This window comes from Bombina bombina, chromosome 1 (assembly GCF_027579735.1).
Source record: "Bombina bombina isolate aBomBom1 chromosome 1, aBomBom1.pri, whole genome shotgun sequence".
In the NCBI taxonomy this organism is placed as follows: Eukaryota; Metazoa; Chordata; class Amphibia; order Anura; family Bombinatoridae; genus Bombina; species Bombina bombina.
Window position 1 is genome coordinate 79530192 of NC_069499.1, and position 21332 is coordinate 79551523.

Here is a 21332-nt window from a genome sequence, read left to right on the forward strand (position 1 = left end):
TGGGTGGAAGTTTACTTATTTTGTGAATGGCTGTATTTTGTGATTTGCTGATGGCTGTTGCACAAAATTTGCCAGAAAACATTCTACTGTCCCTTCAAGTTCAAAGTTAGTGCTATTGCATTGTCATTTTGTTGAGTATTTGTCAATTATTTAAATTTTACTGTATTTAGTGGTCTTTTAATAAGATACCAGAGGTTGGATCAAGCTGTTGTTTTGTAAATCAAAAATAAGTCTTAAATATTTGCATTCAAGTCTCAAATCAAGTCCTGAGTTAAAACAGGCAAGTCACAAGTCAAGTCCTCAGTCAACACAGGCAAGTCACAAGTCAAGTCCTGAGTCAAGAAAGGCAAGTCCAAGTCAAGTTGCAAGTCCTCATAAGAAGAAGATATATACAAAAAAGCATTTAGACCTTGGATCAAGCACATATCCCTAGCATTCCTTTTTATATATGCCCAAAATATCATATGTCAAATCTGCATATTTAATATTCTATGGTCCCAAAACTTTAGAGGTATGTTCTCAGCATCCGTTGCCATACATTTGCTACTACTTGTTCTTACACATTTGCAATGTTAATAATATGAAACAGACAACTAAATTGTAAAGAAGTGTGTTGTGCCTGGATGCAAAACTGGTTTGGCAAACAGGCTGTTACCAGGGATGGTTAAAGGGACACTGAACCCAAATTTTTTTCTTTCATGATTCAGATAGAGCACGCAATTTTAAGCAACTTTCTAATTTACTCCTATTATCAATTGTTCTTTGTTCTCTTGCTATCTTTATTTAAAAAAGAAGGCATCTAAGTTTTTTTGGTTCAGTACTCTGGACAGCACTTTTTTATTGGTGGATGAATTTATCCACCGATCAGCAAGAACAACCCAGGTTGTTCACCAAAAATGGGCCGGCATCTAAACTTACATTCTTACATTTCAAATAAAGATATCAAGAGAAAGAAAAAAAATTGATAATAGGAGTAAATTAGAAAGTTGCTTAAAATGTCATGCTCTATCTGAATCACGAAAGAAAACAATTGGGTTCAGTGTCCCTTTAATGTTAATTTTTTTTAAATGAAAATGGTAGAACAAATATATTCCTTAACATTTGCTTTTAACTTTGTTTCAGTTATTACATTTCGCAGATTCAAATAAAGAATTATGCTTTGAGAATCAACCTTCTGATGTTACGTTCTGTATACTGCCCATGCAGTTTTTAAAAAAAAAAAAAGAATATTACATTTAAAGTAGGCAAATATAACATTAATTTGCAATAATGAATGTCAGTATGTTCTGCAAACATTCAACAGTCATTTAGAATATACAGTTGCTGCTAATGTTAGTTTCTCAAATGAATGCACTGGAACATTTGATCAGAGATAACTTTGCAGTCTACAAAAAAGGAAAGCAGGACTTTAACCCAGTCTAAGCATCCTGAGACCTAATTACTACATTCCTGGGTTAGACTTGATTTTCCCAGTCAACACTAACAGGGTGGGGTGTCCTCAGGGAAATCTATAAAAAATGGGGCTATCCCTGCGAGTTGGGAGATGTCTCTTATAGAAAGTAATGGAGCTCACTAGAAAGGGAAACTTCACTGGGGAGAGCGAAGTTAGCAGGGATCAGCTGGAGCACTTTAAAATTTAAATATTGCAGTTATAACAAATCAGATTTCTCTGCTTTTAGTGTACAGTGTCTTACAGTTGCCTCTATTTTTGTATACATTTTTTCTATTAGGGTAGTTAGTATTTTGCATATTTTGACACAATCTTGCCACATTTTAGTTTGCAAGAAAATAAAAAGATATCTACAGGGGAAAATATTTAAAAAATACTTCAGGGCTCAATGGGAAATTTCAACTACTCCCATGAAATGCCCCTGTTCGGCCAACTAGCAGGGGAGAGAAACTCATTTAACAATAAGAAAAATAATATGCTTTTAATTTATAAATACGAATTTCACTGTGTTTTGTGCAGTGTGGTTTTTTTTATAATTTCTACTTTACAAATTTGCACAATTTCAATCCTAATTTTTATTAATTTTTTTATAAATTACAATTTTTTTAAAATGATTTTTATGATTAAACAATTGCGCGTTGGGTTTTATGCTCGTATTACAAGTGGAATGTAAATGCGATCGCATGAGCGCAATTGAATTTAACGCCCTTAGGGATAGCCCAACTTCAGAGCTGTGGTTAACTGGCGAAACAAAAAAGTGGCACAAAATACATCAAAAATACATTGCAAAGTACAGTTACATTCATAATAACACCATCTAATATATATTTTTTTTAAAAAAACATTGCACAAAAAAGTTATAAGTACTCATATATATGAGGTCTCTGGTGTTTGAAAAGAAAAGGCTTCAACTAGCTTTAACTAGAGATACATACATATACGTACATGTCTAAATATGTATATGTATGTATATATGTAATTATGTATTTATATGTGTAAATATGTATTTACAGACATATATACACATATAAACACATAAATACATGTGTACACACATAATACATGTATATATATATATATATATATATACAGTATATATATATATATATATATATATATATATATATATATATATATATATATATATAAGCATTGGAGCCCTTTGGAAGTAAAAACATATTTATGCAGTATTCATTCTTAATAAAATGCTATACAGTACTGTGTATTTACTGTAAATATGTCACAATCCAATGTTCTGCACATAGCAGAATATGTTCTATGTATATGATATTTCTATATATAGATATTTCTATATATAGCTGTATATATCTATACCTATATATAATCATCTATATATGTAGATAGAAATATATATTTGTGCAAAAAAACATCATATACATATAGAAATATGTATTTGTGAATAAATAGAAAATATTCTTCTAGGTGAAGAACATTGGAATCTGAACTTGAGAATATGCGATCGGGTTTGCGTTCAAGTAGGGTGTTTTTTCCCACTATTTTTGCTCTATTGACTTCTATGGGGAATAGGTTATCGCGCGTGTGATATTCTTAGTTCGGTTTTTATAGGTATGTTGGGTTGGTGCGCAAGTGAAAACAGTTTAATTTCAAAGACAAAAAAACATGCAATAAAGCTGCGCTTTTCCACTTATTGGCATAAAATGTATATTAAGACGATATTTTAATGAGCAAAAATTGCTCTTTCAATATTTTATACCAATATATGGGAAATTCGAGTACCTCCACCCAATGCGTACATATATATGCAGTAAACAGTAAAATACTCAAAGTAAATGTATAAATAAAATCAAACGTAGGAAGCTTGAATTAGAAACAAGATAAAAATACTTCCCAACTGTAGACGAATGCTTGGGTGCTGCTCTTGTAAGGATGTCAGGGCTGTGCTCCTGCTCCTAGGAACAAACTGTAAAAATACAAAGAAGAACAGAGCGCATCCCACTCTAAGAGTAATATTGTTTAATTAGAACACAAGTAAAAGCGCAAAAAATCGCATGTACAAAATGTTAGATAATAACAGGCACAATCATCACATCACAAAGTTCTTAACCGGTTACGGTGGGTCTGCAATCTTTCACCCTGTCCTTGCGCTCATCTGAGGGACTTCCGGAAACTCCACAGGAAACTGCGCCGGACTAGGGGATACTCCAACGTGAAAAACCGGGTATCACCAAGGACGTGGTAGAGCAAAGAGGAGAGTCTCTACGCGTTTCGTCAGGTAACGTCCTGACTTTCACAAGAGTGATATAAAAAGTACACCGCTGATGCTTTTTGAAAGACCCAGGCTTGACACACCTCCAACACATAGCGGAACGTCATTGGCTCCAGTTCATTAGGGGTCCCGGGATTGGCTAATTGGTGTATAGTACACAGACAGTCCGCATCAGCACTGTAGCTACATAAAACACACATATAAAACAAATTTAAAATATACACAAAAAATATATTAAACATTTCATCGGAAATTCATTTAGTACAGGTAATACATACACACATGGATAACCGTACATTAGATCTATACTCCGAATAAAATTTAATTTAATAGTGAATTTAGACCATCAAATTTTAAACAAATAGCACAGGGCTTGGATACTATGTTAGGATATTTGTACATTGATAGTAATAGCCTATCCTCTAAAAAAAAATTAAACTTGTAACAGCTAACAATAAAAACTAACAATAAAAACGAGCAACAACAAAACCAGCATGTGAAGGAATGATTACAATACTTCCATGTAATAGAAGGAAACACTACAAGATTTAGAAACCCCTATAGTACCGGGGCTTATATATAAGTTACCTCAGGTTACCCATTAGACCTAAAACGTACATATGTATTAAAATCAAGTGTAATCACTGTTAGTATGTCGAAATATAAAAATGTATTATACAATGGGGACCACCGGTATATATGAATTCATGAATGGAATCTATTTGGAGAGAACAAACAAGAAAAAGAAACAATCTCATATTGGAAGAAAAAGTCTATATATAAATAAATATATATAGAAATAAATAAGAGGATATATGTACTGACATTGAGAACAAAATTAGCCCTATGGTTCATTACATAAAGGAGTTTCCGGAAATCCCTCAGATGAGCGCAAGGACAGGGTGACGGATTGCAGACCCACCGTAACCGGTTAAGAACTTTGTGATGTGGTGATTGTGCCTGTTATTATCTAACATTTTGTACGTGCGATTTTTTGCGCTTTTACTTGTGTTCTAATTAAACAATATTACTCTTAGAGTGGGATGCGCTCTGTTCTTCGTTTGTATTTTTACAGTTTAATTTCAACTTGTAATACGAGTGCTACCCGAGGCAGGCAAAAAGCTTACTTACTTCTAGCAGAGTTACTTGAGCGGGAGAGTTAAATACTGCTCCACTTGTAATCTGGCCCACAATGTTTTACTGCAATTATTTCAATATTTTATTGGTTTTATGTGATTTTTACATTACGATTTTTTGTTAGTCCTTTTGCAATGAATGCATCACCTTTACATACTTAAAAACAGGGAACAACCACTTTTACGTGGCGGACTGAAATCATCCCAATACGATACAATTGGGATGATTGACACCCCCTGCTAGTGGCTAATTAGCCGCCGGTGAGCCCCCCTGCTCACCAGCGGCTAATCAGCCGCTAGCAGAGGGTGTCAATCATCCCGATTGTATTTTTTTATTAGAAATGCTTGTGCAATTTTAAATGCCGACAGCGATGTTAAGCGGACATGATTCGCCATTTAATAAATTTACTCCAACGTCATGACCCATAGTTGGAAGAACTAAGTTTAATACACATATTCTGTATTAATAGAACTTAGTTAATAGCAACAGCCCAGACTTTCTCTTTCTTTTGTATTAGGTTTACATTTTCCTGTAGATGTGGCATTAGAACGCAAGTGCCAGCTATAGTGGTATTTCATTGCTAAAACTTTAATGCGAGACAGAAGGCAATTTGATGCGTAAATTTATATGTAAAAATACAGCTGATGCATTTAAATTACATTTTAAATATATTAGCTTATTAGTAAATTAGTTAGATCAAATAAAGGGGATATACAAGTACAAAAACAGAAGATAAACAGAACAAACGTCTTTGTATATCTAACATAGCTTAGTTTTGAGTATCTGCTTCTGCCTCATTTGTTCAGTATTTTGTAAATATCTAACTAAAGACAAGAACATGGCACAATGGTCATACTAATAAATGCCATTACTAGTCAAAACGCGACAGTTCTTCTACTGCTTCTTTGGTGAGGTTTAAAATTTGCAGCTCTGACACAAAGCAAACGTCTGTGAGATTTTCAACAAATTGACAACAGATACTTAGGACGTAGGAAGCACATATATCAGACCGTGCTAATGAGGTTTCATGGGGAGTTAATATATATATATATATATATATATACACACATATATATATATATATATATACAGTATATATATATATATATATATATATATATATATATATATATATAGGGGTGGAAAAATATCACTATAGTTTACAAGTCATGGGTTAAAAGCTACTAGCCCAGAGAGAAATAGTTAGTAGTCCACTCAATGTTAAAGACAGGAGATATTAAAATTTCTAAGTCATCCACTGCAATTTCTAAGTCGTCCGGGACCACTGGAAATTTCAAGTCCTGAATATATAAATATATATATATATACAGGGAGTGCAGAATTATTAGGCAAGTTGTATTTTTGAGGATTAATTTTATTATTGAACAACAACCATGTTCTCAATGAACCCAAAAAACTCATTAATATCAAAGCTGAATATTTTTGGAAGTAGTTTTTAGTTTGTTTTTAGTTTTAGCTATTTTAGGGGGATATCTGTGTGTGCAGGTGACTATTACTGTGCATAATTATTAGGCAACTTAACAAAAAACAAATATATACCCATTTCAATGATTTATTTTTACCAGTGAAACCAATATAACATCTCAACATTCACAAATATACATTTCTGACATTCAAAAACAAAACAAAAACAAATCAGTGACCAATATAGCCACCTTTCTTTGCAAGGACACTCAAAAGCCTGCCATCCATGGATTCTGTCAGTGTTTTGATCTGTTCACCATCAACATTGCGTGCAGCAGCAACCACAGCCTCCCAGACACTGTTCAGAGAGGTGTACTGTTTTCCCTCCTTGTAAATCTCACATTTGATGATGGACCACAGGTTCTCAATGGGGTTCAGATCAGGTGAACAAGGAGGCCATGTCATTAGATTTTCTTCTTTTATACCCTTTCTTGCCAGCCACGCTGTGGAGTACTTGGACGCGTGTGATGGAGCATTGTCCTGCATGAAAATCATGTTTTTCTTGAAGGATGCAGACTTCTTCCTGTACCACTGCTTGAAGAAGGTGTCTTCCAGAAACTGGCAGTAGGACTGGGAGTTGAGCTTGACTCCATCCTCAACCCGAAAAGGCCCCACAAGCTCATCTTTGATGATACAAGCCCAAACCAGTACTCCACCTCCACCTTGCTGGCGTCTGAGTCGGACTGGAGCTCTCTGCCCTTTACCAATCCAGCCACGGGCCCATCCATCTGGCCCATCAAGACTCACTCTCCTTTCATCAGTCCATAAAACCTTAGAAAAATCAGTCTTGAGATATTTCTTGGCCCAGTCTTGACGTTTCAGCTTGTGTGTCTTGTTCAGTGGTGGTCGACTTTTAGCCTTTCTTACCTTGGCCATGTCTCTGAGTATTGCACACCTTGTGCTTTTGGGCACTCCAGTGATGTTGCAGCTCTGAAATATGGCCAAACTGGTGGCAAGTGGCATCTTGGCAGCTGCACGCTTGACTTTTCTCAGTTCATGGGCAGTTATTTTGCGCCTTGGTTTTTCCACACGCTTCTTGCGACCCTGTTGACTATTTTGAATGAAACGCTTGATTGTTCGATGATCACGCTTCAGAAGCTGTGCAATTTAAGAGTGCTGCATCCCTCTGCAAGATATCTCACTATTTTTGACTTTTTTGAGCCTGTCAAGTCCTTCTTTTGACCCATTTTGCCAAAGGAAAGGAAGTTGCCTAATAATTATGCACACCTGATATAGGGTGTTGATGTCATTAGACCACACCCCTTCTCATTACAGAGATGCACATCACCTAATATGCTTAATTGGTAGTAGGCTTTCGAGCCTATACAGCTTGGAGTAAGACAACATGCATAAAGAGGATGATGTGGTCAAAATACTCATTTGCCTAATAATTCTGCACTCCCTGTATATATATTGCTGGCCACTAATCCCTCATTTTAAACACTAATCCATAAAAGTATCACTTCATGAATATTAAAAGGAAATGTTCACACTTAATGCTGTATTTTTCCATTGTTGTGTCTTGTAAGTTTCAAATATTCAGTTGCACGATTACCCATACTTTGATATGTTTTATGTGTGTTCTCTTGTTTGCCTGTATCCCATACAAATGACTGGCTTAATATGATATTAGCTATAAAATATAGGTTATACAACTCTTTGTAGTCCACACTAATAACTACACTTGCATAGATATTTCCACTGTCTTGCAGAGAATTATTGCATGAGATATATCTTAGTGTTCTATCTATCTATCTATCTATCTCTCTGGCTATCTATCATCTATCTATATTCTTGTGCCATATCCTTTCCTCAAAGACAGAAAGTTTAGGTATGATACAGTAAATTAAGAATAAAAAGTATAGCAGTAATAGAAATAGCATACAGATCAAATTTGAACCTACTATTTTATTTGGTGAACCACTGGACAACAAAATACCTGGACCTCTCCCATAATTTTATCTCTCTAAGAGTCGATCACTATCCTTTAGAAAAGCATATTGAGTCATTTACATATGAATATCCTAACTGACTTTAAAGGTACATTTTGTAAAAAAAAATCATTAAAGTTTTCTAAAGAATTGTAATTGAGACCTAAATGTCTCTATTTTAATCTCTAATTACCCAGAATCGAATTTCAGCAAAATTTGTACTACAAGAGAAAAAAAAACGAAACATAATTTAAATAAACAAATTTTATCAAATAAGTAAAACCAACAGTTGTGAATGTATGGTAGGAAATTTGAATTTGTTTGCTATATTGTAGTCAAAGTACATAGTAAATAATAGTTTATGTTCTCAATTAAGGGGACATGAAACTGGTGTATGTAAAATTTGTGCTTTTTTAAAAAATTTTTTTTTAAAGGCTGCAATTAAATATCTGGTAAAGAAAATGTGCAGCATTTTGTTAAAAACACAGGTTACAAAATGTTTAATTTCTCTTTAATAATTGTCTATATTGCCTTAAATAATACTTTAAAAACTATGCATGATATAAAAACATCTGTAAACATTTATAAGGATATATAAGAACAGCCAAAAATTAGGTTATGTATGTTACAACAAAAGCACATTTTTTTCTCCTTCTGAAAACAGTGTTATTTCATTTAATAAACATACTTTATTATTTAATACTAAACTTCTATTTTATCAATGCAGCTTCAAGGTTTTTTTTTTTTCTGCATTGAAGTTAGTTCTTTAACCAAATATCTATTATGAATATTTGCCTCCCTTATAATTCCCTTTTATCCTTTGTGTTCAGCTGACACAAATAATGAGGTTTTTGCAGGGTAAGGTTTAAATTTAAGTGTGGCAGATATAAGCAAAAAATAAATAATTAAAAAAAAAAGCATTGATCTGTTTTCTTTTCAGTGCCCTTTTATTCAGTACAATAGTCAGAAAGCTTCTCAGTGTAGAGGAAAATATACTGTAGATATTTTATTTAATCAGTGATTAAGGCTGAAGTGGACACAGCTTATTTCCTATGAATGACAGCTTTGTATATCTTTTAAATAGCAAAAAAAGTAATTTTAAGATATTTTGTAATATGGATTTTTCCTGGAGAGCAGCAAGTTATTTGTAATTAGTAATAGCATTAAAGGGGCATCATTAAGTTTAATGCATCACTTGCAATTGCCTATGAAGACTGGAAATCGGTACTTGTAAAAAATATGCATGTTTCCTTGATGCATATTTAAAATGTTTCTGCAACCTTTAGCTGGCATGCAGCTTTATTTAAAAAACAAAAAACTGTTGGATGTAAAGCCAATCAGTGGATGTAGTGTAAAAGGCATAATTTTCTGTGGTGGTACGATGCTCTATACATGTGCATAGACAAAAACAAATAAATAATTCATCATGGAAAAGATGGGTAAGGTTTGTTTTAAGGTTAGGGCTATGGTTCTAGTTATGACTAGGTTTTGCATTAGAGGTAATGTTATGTTTAGGGCCAGGGTTTTTAAGGGCTAATGTTTTTGTGGGGTTAGGTTAGGACTAGGATTTAGGTTAGCCTTAGGTTTAAGGTTAAGGCTAGGGTTTTGGTTAGGGCTAAGGCTATGATTTGAGATAAGGTTTAGTGCTAGGGTTTGGGTAAGTACTCAATTATAATTAGGAGTATGGTTAAAGTGACACCGAACCCAACATTTTTTTTTCCATGATTCAGATAGAGCATGCAATTTTAAGCAACTTTCTAATTTAATGCTATTATCAATTGTTCTTCATTATCTTGCTATCTTTATTTTAAAAGCAAGAATGTAAGTTTAAAAGCCGGACAATTTTTGGTTCACAACCTGGGTTATGCTTGCTGATTGGACAGCACCAATAAACAAGTGCTGTCCAGTGTACTGAACCAAAAATTGTCTGGCTCCTAAGATTAGATGCCTTCTTTTTCAAATAAAGATAGCAATAGAACGAAGAAAAATTGATACTAGGAGTAAATTAGAAAGTTGCTTAAAATTGCATGTTCTATCTGAATCATAAAAGAAAATGTTTGGGTTCAGTGTCCCTTTGATGTTTTGACTAAGAGTATGGATTGTGTTAGCGGTAGGATTTAGGTTAACCTTAGAATTAGGGTTTGGGTTATAGCCAGGGTTTAGGCTGTAGCTAGGGTTTAAGTTACGGTAAGGCTAGGATTTGAGATAAGGTTTAGGGCTAGGGTTTGGGTAAGTACTCAATTTAAATTAGAACTATGGTTTTGGCTAAGAGTAGGATTTGTGTTAGGGCTAGGATTTAGGCTAACCATAGGTTTAGGGCAGGGGTTTGGAGTAAGTACTAGGTTATGGTTAGTACTATGGTTATGGTTTTGATTAAGAGTAAGATTTGTGTTAGGGCTGGGGTTTGGGTAAGTACTCAATTTTAATTAGGACTATGGTTTTGACTAAGAGTAGGGTTTGTGTTAGGGCTAGGATTTAGGTTAAACATAGGTTTAAGGCAGGGGTTTGGGGTAAGTACTAGGCTATGGTTAGTACTGTGGTTATGGTTAGTACAAGGTTATGGTTAGTACTATGGTTATGGTTAGTACTAGGTTATGGTTAGTACTTTGGTTATGGTTTTGATTAAGAGTAAGATTTGCGTTAGGGCGGGGGTTTGGGTATGAGCAAGGTTATGGTTAGAACTAGGGTTATATTTATGATTAAAGGTAATGTAAATCAAAGCAATTTAAAACAACTTTACATTTTACTTCTATTATCTAATTTATTTTATCCTCTTGGTATCCTTTATTTAAAAGCATTCACAGTTAGACGTAGTAACACCAGTACTGGGAGCTAGCTGCTGATTAATGGCTGCACATATATGCCTTTTTTATTGGCTTAGCTATCTCCCAGTAGTGCATTGATGCTTCTTCAACAAAGGATACCAACAGAATGAAGCACATTCTTTTTTACAAGAAGTGAATTGGAAAGGTGTTTAAAATTGTATACTCTTAATGATAGGGCATGTAATTTTAAACAACTTTCCAATTTACTTTTAGCACCAATTTTGCTTTGTCTCTTGGTATTCTTTGTTGAAAGCTAAACCTAGGAGGCTCATATGCAAATTTCTAAGCCCTTGAAGTCTGCCTCTTATATGAATGCATTTTGACAGTTTTTCCCCACCAGAGGGTGTTAGTTGATGTGTGTCATATAGATAACATTGTGCTGATGCTTGTGAAGTTATCTAGGAGCCAGCACAAATTGGCTAAAATGCAAGTCTGTCAAAAGAACTGAAATAAGGGGCAGAGGCTTAGATGCAAGGTAATCACAGAGGTAAAAAGTATATTAATATAACTGTGGGGGGTTTGAGTTATAGTTTGGGCTAGAATTAGGTTAAGGTTTTGGTGTTAGGTTAAAGTTTTGATTAATGTTTTTGGGCAACAGATAGAGTTAAGTTTAGAGTTCAGGTAAGATTAACCCCTTGGATTCCAGAGAGGGCTGTAATGGGATTTTGCCTGTGTAGCAACACAGGTAACATATCTGCAGCATTGGGTCTTTGATATGATTGGAAGCCGTGATATTGCTTTGGGGCTTTAGTCATTATGGGAACCAGCTTCACAGACCCACAAACTTTAGTGAATCTAGGAAGGTCACTAAATAAAGATAACAAATAGTTATTTACTCTTTGTTAAAAATCCCCTTTTCTAATATCACAGAGCAAAGCAAGAAAACTGTATTACACTCTGAAAACAACAGCATTATAGATTCGGACTAGTTCACTAATATGCTAAAGGCATACAATATAGTCTACAGCAGTTATCTAGTTTATTTTCACTGGGGCACACCGGTCATCACACCATGGACAGTTAATGATCTTATTAGTGCCAGCTTGTGGTCAGTGTGGTTAACAAAGATCTCATGGGTAACATTTCAAAAGGTCTGTGTAGTATTTTTCATGCTTCAGTCCTTTTCATGAAAAGTAGTTGCAGTCCCTGAATGTCTCTTAAACGATCAATATAAAGGTAATAATTAGATATGTAAGTGGATATGAATGTATAGAAATATACAGAAATGTATATACAACTCCCTGATTAATAATATTATTATTAAAGGGACGGTGTACTGTAAAATTAGTTTCCCTTTAATGTGTTACCAATGACTACTTATACCAGCTGCACAGTATTAAATGAATGGTAAATTGCTCTTTTAGGGTTATTTTGTATAAGAAATAGCTGTTTTTGCTAGTTAAAGGGTCAGTAAACACCTTGTAATTAAAAGACTTTTCTGTTGTGTTGCTGTAGAATAACATATCAGCCAAGTCTTAATGCTTTTAGAACAAATTAATAAAATTTTTACTGCAGATATTTATTAAAGGGACACTGTACCCAAAAAATGTATTTCGTGATTCAGATTGAGCATGAAATTTTAAGCAACTTTCTAATTTACTCCTATTATCAAATTTTCTTCATTCTCTTGGTATCTTTATTTGAAATGCAAGAATGTAAATTTAGATGCCGGCCCATTTTTGGTGAACAACCTGGGTTGTCTTTGCTGATTGGTGGATAAATTCATCCACCAATAAAAAAGTGCTGTCCAAAGTACTGAAACAAAAAAAAGCTTAGATGCCTTCTTTTTCAAATAATGATAGCTGGGGACCTCTGTGGTATCACTGTCAATAGATCTGAGGAGACCGGTGACATTGCGATCTAAACCTTTGTTGAGACCAATCCCTGTACTGAGCAGCACATCCTAGAACTGCATGGCCGACGATGGTATAGAAGCAAGGATCTGATTGCTGTGCAACTCAATCCGATGCCCCCTTCTCACGCAATTACCTTTTCAACCGGGACTTTGTCTTGAGCTGGAGGCATTTTGTTTTATGGACACCTAAGATCCATCCTGCCGACTGAGGTGCTATCCATTTGCCTTCTAGCAGTCTGGAAAGCCTTATGGGACCCAGGGAGGCTTTCCCCCTGCACCATCACTTACAAGCGGCCCTTGAGTAAGGACACTGGATGCTGAGTGCCGACAGAATGGACTCCAACTTTGGCAAACCCTATGTTCATGCTGATATTTATTCCAAGTTTGCTGATTGTTTTATACGTTTTTCACACTTCAAGTTTGTATGCAGATTCTTGTATGCTCATAACCTAAGGTTGGTTTGTAATATTCTCTTCAGATAAGAATGGATCTATATAGCACAGACCATCTTTAATCAAAAGATAAATTGTTATCATGTCTGTTTATGTATGCTGACCCTCCAATTTATACCATACATGATGTACTATAGCTATAAATTTGATCATCCCTAATCTTAGCATTGTCCTAGAAAGTTAATAGCCTAATATCTTAAACCTCTTCCCTTAATTTAGACATTCTCAGAGATTGCACATTTTGGCTACTACTAAGAGTATCTATTCTATAACTGCATGCAGCATTTTTACTTTGCTCAGCATTACGTGTCATAACAAATGGTTATACAACTTATCTCCTATCTGTGGATAAATGCATGCTACATACATCCTTCCAGTTCCTAGGACCAATCTAGAAGTATTAGTATAAACAGTTTTTAAATTGTGTTTCCAATCTAGTATAGGCAGAAGCAACATTAAGGTTCAAACCCTTCACGGCTCTGTTTTTATACGTAAACCTATCCTGCTGTTGGTGGCCGGTGGCCGAAACAGCGGACCTGGCTACATAAATTTTATGAAAGTGCAGTGTGAAACATTTGAGCGCCTCTGAGTACCCTAAATTATAATACTGCCTATCCTGATCAGTCTAAGGTCACTATTAGTTTATTTACACAGTAAATTGACAGTAGATTGGAACGAGAGATCTTTCCCTTTATTTACTATTCCAACAGCCCAAGAGTGGCTGATATATTTTACTACAGGGAGATTATTTTGTTCATTGGATTGCATATATTTATATATACAGCAATGTTCCTACTATCCCATAGTTCCCTTTCCCCTGCTTTACCAAATTTATATTCCTACTATGCACCAGGGGAATTTCCTATATCTAATAAAAACAAAAGAGGTTCAAATTTGGGACCCCCGAGTGGTCTCTCACTGTTAAGAATTACCTGCTATAACTTCACAATTTCTATTTTACTGAGGGGTCCAAGAGTGGTCTCATAAGTCATTCTGCAGGTATACAACTAGACAGGCAAATAATGTAAAGCCTAAATTTACGACTTAGCATATACGCATGTAATGTACACATTTTCTAACATGTTTAGGCTATATACTTTTGAAGTTATATGGATGTGTATTATCTGTTTTATTTTTACTGCCACTTATCACTTGTATGTCTTGAATTGATCCTCTAATAAAATAATAATAATAAAAAAAATATCCAAACTCCCCCCACCATTTACCTTATTTGGAGGAGACAATCTTGGTTTTAGACCACAAACAAGATTAACCCCAGCTATAATATTAGTATAAAATATTTTTGTTTTGCTGTTGTTATCTGATAAATCCAATTAGGAACTGATGTGTAGCATAGTTAGCCTTGATAAGAAAGTAGAGTCCAATTAAATTCTGGGAATTAAAATTTGCTGAATCTCCAGAGCTAAATTACATGAACATGGGGCACAATAAATAATGAAAGCATCAGTGCACCAGTGCATATGATATTGAAATATCTCACCTGCGTTAACTAGTGCTCATATTACAAGTTGAAAGTGAACACAAATGTGACAGCACAATCACATTTTACGCTCATCGGGTTAGCGAGACTAAAGACCTTGCATAAAGGGCAAGGGAATTAAAAAAAAAGTTGCACAACATAAATACATTAAAATAAAAAGTTACACTCATATATACACTATTTGATAAAAAAATGCTCACAAAAATATTTAAAAAATGAAGTTTGGGGGCGGAGCCTGGCCACGCAGGGTGATAGCTGCTTGATTCCCGGCTCTTAAGCCCCACACCTGATGCTTAACTGAATATTAGGGTCAATAGTTAGGCAAACAGTCTAAAAATGTGGATTGAGATCCAATAACCCATGCTGCAAGAATTTGATGAAGCCCAAGAGCACCAAACACGAACCTCCGCTACACAGCCGAACGGCTACTAAAGGAGCAGACACCTTCAGCACTAACGGTAATCTGGGACCAGTATACCGCGAGGCAACTCCCGGGTACACGTGTGACAGGCTTATAATGTAGTTGGAGCTTATGTACACATAACAGACACATCAAAGGCCTGCAAGAGATCACTTGGCATAGATAGGAAGTTTGACTTCTATCAGATGAGGTAGAGGATCTGCAAAGATAAATATTGCAATACTTTGACAATATAAAGGCCCCTGTCTCCAACAACCAATTTTGACAATACGTATGCTCAGGGCTGTTAGCAAAAATTGTATTGAGAAGGAAAGATATTAATAAAAACTTATACCATTCCCATGACGGGTGAGCAGTCACAGTACCTTTACAACATTGTCTATCTTTAGGGGGAATTATAAAACAAAATTCCTGTCTGCCCTAGGAATAACTGAAACATGTCCAATAGGAAAAATAACAAGACGGACAAAGGCCCTAGAAGTGCAAACCTCACTTATTACCTCAGACTGGCAACGCCAAGCACCGAAGGAATGGGCACAGATTCGCCTCCCCCTACCTCATTGGCAACTACCACAGTCTCTGTGCCAGATTTACAGCATCAAGAATACCTAACTAGAGAAGACCTAAATGTTATATCCTCAAAAGATGATATTATACCGTATTAACTGAAATGAGAACGCTTTTTGGGGATTTGAAAAAAGACCTAAACCAAGTCAGCCAACAGGTCCAGACGCTTGAAAATAAGCATGAGACCCTACAGAAACAAGTGAGAACCAACTCCCAACATATACAAGACCATGAAGAAAATATTCAATTCTTGTTGTCTAGGATAGAGGACTTTGACAACAGGGAAGGAGGAACAACATCCCGATAAGGGGGGGTCCCAGAGACCATTATAAATACATCCCTGGAGGGCTACTTACAAAACCTGTTTAGAACTCTAAAAGGAACACCAAACTCAGTAGACGTTCCGATAGAAAGAGCTCATCGGGCCCTAAGACCAAGGCCCTCTCCTAAAGCTCCCCCAAGGGATATAATAATTAAATTTCTCAGTTACAAGGACAAAGACATAATTACCCAAAAGGCAAGAAGTATAAAAAATGTGACACATGCGTGCATACCCCTACAGATTTTCTTGGATTTAAACTAAATCACCCTACAAAAGAGGAGGGACCTTAAATACATCACCACAGAGCTCCAAGCGCACAAAATTCAATATAAATGGGGCTTTCCGGTGTGCATTATAGCTACCCGTAATGGAACACAGGCGATGTACAGGATGCCAATGGACCTGCCCGAATTCTGTAAAGTACTGGCGATCGACATCCAATCACCCAACAAAGCGACAACTTCCCAGCAAGAACAGGATACACTGGAAAGCATTTCCGCTAAGTAAACATTAAAAAAGCATGCAAGAATCTTTATACCTACAGATGCGGGTCATGGGATCCCTCAGGAAGAATCTGATAAGTATAGACTATATAATTATGTATCCTCATACATGTATGATGCCATATGTTGTCCTTGACACACAAATATGTTATCGCTAACTGTACATACAATACCCAATTGCTGTCTCACTGTCTTATCCATATAGCAGGGTATTTCTAGCATAGGGTATATGGATACATATATATTAATCAGGAAACTGACATTTATAACAACAACCCTAATATGGCCCGAGACGCCTATTACACATACCACTACACTTAAGGGGAAAAATAAATTACATACCTTTACCAATTGGCAACTGCACACGGCTGTAGAGGTGGGAAAAGTAACAGGCAATGTAGACACACAGTATCTATATACACTCTCACGTTAGCTAGAACACAGTGGTAATTCCTAAGAAGCACTTGTTCATGTCTAGAATGAGTATAACCAAGCTGCAAGTTATCAGCTTATGTTTACAGTGCAGTTTTCTGGACGGGAAATGTCTATGTACCGTTGCCCTATGTGAGACATAATGACTCATCTTCTAAGGTTTATGTTTAACAACATGTTAAGAAAAGTTTGTATAACGTACAGATTTATGTTGCTGATAAGTATAGACTATTTTATAATGTAGCACTGTACATGTGTAATGCTGTATGTTGCCCTTGACACACAAATATATCATCGCTAGCTGTACATAAAATACCCAATTGTCCTTCCACCGACTTATTTATATAATAGAGCATCTGCAAAATCTGTTGGCGCTCTACAAATAACCGATAATAATAATAATCTCTAATACAGAGTATATAGATGCACAGGTACCGGTAAGGAGAAATGACATTAATAACATTTACCCTACTAAGGCCTGGGGTGACTACTAAACATACCACTATTCTTATTGGGGAAAATAAAGCCATACATCTTTATCAACTGATAATCGTACACAACTGTAAAGGTGGGAAAAGTAACAGGCAATGTGGTTACACAGTGTCAATATATGCTCTCACGTTAGTCAGGACACAGTGGTATTCTTTATGTATCACTTGTTTATGTTCCGTTGAGAATAATCAAGTTGCAAGTTATCAGATTATGTTTACAATGCAGTTTTCTGGGCGGGACACGTCCACATATTGTTGCCCCATTTGAGACAAATTGTCTCATTTTCTAAGGTTTATATTTAATAACATGTTAAGAAAAGTTTGTATAACATACAGATTTATGCTGAATGTATAAGCCTGTAATATATCCTAGGCTCCTGATTGGTGCGCATGATGATTTCGTATCTGACTAGATGTTTTCACTTGAGGATAAATCCACGTAGACTAATGTTACCTGACTGGCTCAGGTGTAGATGATCCTAATGATTAATAATACATCATACTAACTTAATCGGGTGTGGGGATACTGAACCAACACTTTCTTGTTCTTTTCTTTTTTCTCTTTCACTTGCTATAGCCAAAATAGGTTGCATTACTGCCTGTTCTCACTAAACTCTCCTTTACGCAAACTATACTAACTATCTCTACCACGTCCAGACTTATTGGCGGAGCAATAGCTGAATTGTTCCAAAAGGTTCCTAACCACTAATAAGCATCTGGGCTTGCTTTTGCCAATTTCTATCCCTCTTGTTCACCCCCACTTTCTCTTTCCAAACTCTTTGATATACTACTTTCTAAGCTCCTCTAATCTCCTAGTCCCCCTTTATATACATCCCCCTTCCTCCCTCCCTTTTTTTTTCTTTCTCCCCTCCAACATTTATATACCTACTTACCAAAATGACCACACATAAAGTACATAACTTGACAGTGATGACATTAAACACTAAGGGCCTCAATATCCCAGAGAAAAGGTCACACTTACTAAGAGACATTACTAGACTGCACTGTGACATAATATTTATTCAAGAAACTCATTTTAAGAGAGGCAATGAACCAAAATGGGCCAACCCTAAAATTTTCAACATCTTTGTTTGCATCTGGTAACACAAAAAAGAACGGGGTGGGAATATTAATCAAACACTCCTCTCCCTTTTCTTTAATACACATAGAAAAAGACCCAGAGGGAAGGTACCTAATAGTAGTGGGTACCTTACATAACAGAATGGTCACTCTGGTTAATACTTACTTCCCTAACCAACATCAAAACAAATTCATGACCACTATGACAAACAGAATCCTGGAACTACGGAAAGGAGCGCTGATTCTCAGCGGAGACTTTAATCTCCTCCTAGACCCTCAATTGGCCATATCCAGGGCAATAGCCTCTACCCTGAAGAAAATTGTTAAACAGTGCAACTCTTGACTTGAGGAACTAGCAGTCCACGATACGTGGTGATTCCAATACCCAACGCAACAAGACTACACTTTTTTCTCTCACCCTCACGACCTATACACTAGAATTGATTATATTTTCACTGATCAATCCACATTAGCATTGGTCACAAATATCCAAATACTTCCCATGACTTGGTAAGACCATGCCCCAGTAATATGCAAACCGAAATGGCCTACCATACCAGAACATCCCTTTATTTGGAGACTTGATGACTTCATGTTTAACAATCAGGCAATTAGAGCACAAATAGAAACCTGTCAGGGTTTTTTCCCTGTTGTGTTTGCCATGTGCTGCTGGCAGCCATTTTACTCACCTCTCTTCCTGACTATGGTGCATTGTGGGGGATGCTGCTCAATTCCTGCACTTCCTTTTATGGCCAGACTGGTGTGCATCATCCATGCGAGACAGGATGCAGTCTCAGAATTGTGATGTTATCACTTATTATTTAAAGGGCCTCTGTTCAGTATACTTTGCCTTTGCGTTGTCTCAGACCTGTTTGTGAGAGTTCCTGTGTATTACCTGGCTGCCTGACGTCCTTCCTGGTTCCTGATCCCTGGCTTGTTCCTGACTCTGCTGTTTTCCTTGTTCCTGATTCCGGCTCATCTGACTATTCGCTTTGGCTCCTGACTCGGCTCGTCTGACTACCAGCTCTGGTTTTGATTCCTGGCTTGTTATTTGACTTGTGGACTTTTTATTATTTTTTGCTATTAATAAAGGTGTGATTATTTTTGCACTTCTCGTCTCAGTCTGATTCCTGGCACCCTGACATTACGCAAAGTCCATGAATCCTGATGGTGCTAATAATCCACCTTTACCTGCCATCATTTCCAGGATCGATGTACAGGATCACCGCTTGGATCAATTTGCACTAGCACTGCAAACTCTGCTGACTCGCACTGCACATTTGGACTAAAGTGTCCCGCAAGTTATGGCTGCTCCTGTTTCTGCTGCTGCACCTATGCCTACCAGCAGCATGTCCGGTTCTGCACCTCTACCTCAGCGATATGGAGGCGATCCTATTCCGTGCAGAGCGTTTTTGAACCAGGTGGGCATTTACTTTGAGATGTTACCTCAGGCGTTTCCCTCTGACAGAGCTAAGGTGGGATTTCTCATCTCGTTATTCTCTGACACAGCTCTTGCCTGGGCTAATCCCTTGTGGGAGACTAATAAACCTGTGATTTCTAATTACCCTGAATTTGTGGCCTCCTTTCTAAGGGTATTTGATGTTCCAGCTCGCTCCTCCTCTGCTGCTAAACGACTCATGTCCATTTAGCAAGGTACAAGATCTGTTGCTCAGTATGCTATTGAGTTCCGTACGCTTGCCACAGAGGTAGGTTAGAACAATGAAGCCCTTGTTGCCGCCTTCTTTCATGGGCTCTCTGATGCGATTAAAGATGAAGTTGCTGCCAGAGATTTAGCAGAGGATCTCGAGGCATTGGTGTCTTTTTTTATCCTAATTGACATCAGACTCAGAGAGAGGCCCTCTTTCAAGGAGCACTTGCGGAAGCCTCCTGTTCTGTTGTCTCCAACGTGTTCATTCCCACCCATGCCTCCCTCTCCTCCCATGCCTCCTGGTCCCGAGTCACCAGGTACTGCTGAGCCGATTCAGCTGGGATTCACGCGTCTCTCCACGGTGGAGAGGGCCTTTAGGAGGAGGGAGGGGCTCTGCCTCTATTGTGGGTTACAGGGCCACCTTTTGAAGTCTTGTCCTACACAGCCGGGAGACGCTCACAACTAAGGTCCTGTCGGGGGCAGACCTTGGGTGGTTTATACTCGTCCCCAGAACCGCTTAAGGAGAAACCTTTGGTCATGGTTGTCCTTTCCTGGGTGGACTCCTCCATAGTCACCCAGGCTCTTGTTGACTCTGGTGCTGCGGGCTATTTCATTGACAGTGCTTTTGTATCAAAGCACTCCATTCCTGTTTTGCCTCGGTCCGTTCCGCTTGCTATTGAGGCCATTGATGGCAGGCCCCTTCAGCCCGCACTCGTTACTCACGAAACTGCTCTGTTGTCCATGGCTGTTGGGGCTCTCCATTTTTAAACCCTCCAGTTCCAGGTGATAAACTCTCCGCATTTTCTGGTAGTTCTGGGTTATCCCTGGCTCCAAAAGCATAATCCCAGTCTTGACTGGTGCAGGTCCGAAATTTTGTCGTGGTCCCCGCAATGTATTTCCACTTGTCTTCGGAAACCAGTTAAAGTCTTGTGCACTTCTTCGGTTTCTCAATTGCCAGAGGAGTACCGAGAGTTCCTAGACGTG

The 21332-nt window shown here is 37.0% G+C and overlaps 1 long non-coding RNA gene across 2 annotated transcripts in view; it reads right to left on the reverse strand.

The window, feature by feature from the left end:
* Window positions 1-3430: 3430 nt before the first annotated feature.
* LOC128636295 (uncharacterized) overlaps window positions 3431-21332 on the reverse strand; it is a 39479-nt gene continuing 21577 nt past the window's right edge. For both annotated transcript variants that reach the window (XR_008398690.1, XR_008398689.1), the window contains exon 2: window positions 3431-3881. This is a non-coding gene — a long non-coding RNA (uncharacterized LOC128636295). The remainder of the gene's footprint in view (window positions 3882-21332) is intronic.